Source organism: Oncorhynchus mykiss, chromosome 12 (assembly GCF_057628025.1).
Source record: "Oncorhynchus mykiss isolate SJ-2025 chromosome 12, ASM5762802v1, whole genome shotgun sequence".
Lineage (NCBI taxonomy): Eukaryota > Metazoa > Chordata > Actinopteri > Salmoniformes > Salmonidae > Oncorhynchus > Oncorhynchus mykiss.
In genome coordinates this window covers 84,197,526-84,199,787 of record NC_143033.1, presented here as the reverse complement: position 1 = coordinate 84,199,787, position 2,262 = coordinate 84,197,526, and positions in this window count along the sequence as shown.

Genomic DNA, 2,262 nt, shown 5'->3' with positions numbered 1-2,262 from the left:
CTTATATTGTCCAGTATTTTTGAACATATTAAATAAATGTTATTTAGATTTTAAAGCAAAATCAGAGCTCCAAAATTCCTGAGTTATTCCCCAACCCTACATTGCCTTCTACCCATAGAGGTTGTTGCCTCACAGACGGTACAACCTGCATCCCCAGATGGTTGAACTCTACGACGTGGGACGTAACAAGGCCAAATAAACCAACGGCACACTTTGGGGGGAATAAGGACTCCAGCTGTTGACCAAGTGCTTTTAAACGGGGGGAGGTAGCAGGGAACCAAGGGTGTGTCTCACTCAGGGCAGACACGCTTTAGTGGGCCACCACAAGAGCCGCCATTTATAGTGCCCTTTGGTTTCCACTAGAGCAGCACTTTCCACTACACCACTCAATTTGACACACCCCAGGGTTCTCCACTGTGCCCTGAGGCCCTGAGGAAAATGGTTGTTTTGGCATTGAAAAGGCAATCTCACACTTTGCATACTTCATGCTTGCAGGTAAACACAAAACTATGTCAGAAGCTGCTGATTTTGAAGAGTGTTCTGCCCAAGTCGTCAATTTTCTCCCCTCGTATAACGCTGACATTAATGCACTTTTAATTATCAGATTTAATAATTAGCTAAACACAGCCAATTATCAACTGTAATTGCTTCGTGGTGCTAGTAACACAAAGAGAAATCTGTACATCAAAAAAGTGCTGATATAGTAAATCACACAGCTGATACTATAAGTTATACAGGTCACCTAGACAGGCCTTGATGCAAAGTAGTCCTCTCCAATCTGAGGTCGCTTAGAACAAAAGTAGTCCTCCCCAATCTGAGGTCGCTTAGAACCAAAGTAGTCCTCCCCAATCTGAGGTCGCTTAGAACCAAAGTAGTGGTCACAGTTGAGGATGGGGCAATCAGTGAACTCCAGCCTGTAGTCATAGAACAGTGTTGCCTGTCTGGGTGAGTCCTCAGGGCCTCCAGTGAAGCCACACTCCCCCAGAGAGCTGTCTGGCGGTAGGAAGGACTCCTGGGAGGGAACTCTGGTTCTGAACACCTGCAGGCTGGTGGTCTGGATCCCAACCCGCTCCTCGATCAAACTGAACAGGCTGGACACCCTGGTGCTCCTGGGAAGAAACCACCTCAAAGCTCCCTGGATGGGCTCCTCCGTAGTCATATAGTATAAGCCTGATACTCAGAAGAATGAACCTGAAACATGTTTGGAAGTAGAATAGGTGGATGATTAATATACTGTCTCTTATGATCAGCTATGCTATTTTATACTCCTTACTGTGCAATGCAAGGTCTTTATGAGATGTGTCCCAAAGTGTTAGCTCTGATCACAGAGTTACAAGGTCAGAAATAGCTTTGTCCTGAGAGGGTTGGTTGTCATGGTTAACCTCACAGACTGGCTGTTTTGGTATAGCAGCAATTTGTGGGCAGATCCTACATATTTACTGTTCATTAGTGCTGCTTGTTTGTTCCAATTGAACCACAAGAATTTGTGAAACAATTCATCTTGACTACAAATTGTTGGCTTTTAGCTTTGCCTCATTTTACACAGGCAACTTCGAACCTCCGGGGTAAACATAAATGGCTGACATGTATTTTCAATGGGAGTTCATTTTAAGTGGACCTGTCTGTGTGATGTACTGTAGCATGATTGTTTCTGTGTGTATAGATACTGTATGTCTGAGTGCTGGTTTGTGCAGTATGTAGTGTATGTGAATGTCTTACCTGTTTGTCTCAGGAGGTGGTGGGCTCCACAATCCCAGCTGACAGTTAGGACTGGGCTGTAGCTTCTCTCTAGTGATCTCAAAACAGCAGGGAACAGCATTCTCTTCTCTCTCATCCTTACCCTCCACTCTTTCAAACAGAATGATAAAACATCAATAGAAACCAATAGAAACATGCTCAAACATCCACACTAGAATGTTTGAAAATGGCGTGTGTGAAGAATGGCGCCTGAGAGGATGGCTGACGTTTTACGTGCTCCTAACCAACTGTTATCTGGTAGTAGCTTTTTCCTTTAACGAGTCCAACGAGTCCGACGTGAAGGACATACTGCTTTTCTGGGAACAGGCCCAAATCCCTGTCATTTGCGTGAAGAGAAGACGGAGAAAAAGGGGGCGGAGGTCGGGCTGCCTTCAGAGAATTAGTTGGTGAGCGAGTAAAATCCCACTGCCATCCCACTGCCGTTCAATTGGCAAACATGCAATCATTGGAAAATAAAATCGATGACCTACGAGCAAGATTAAACTACCAACGGGACATTAAAAA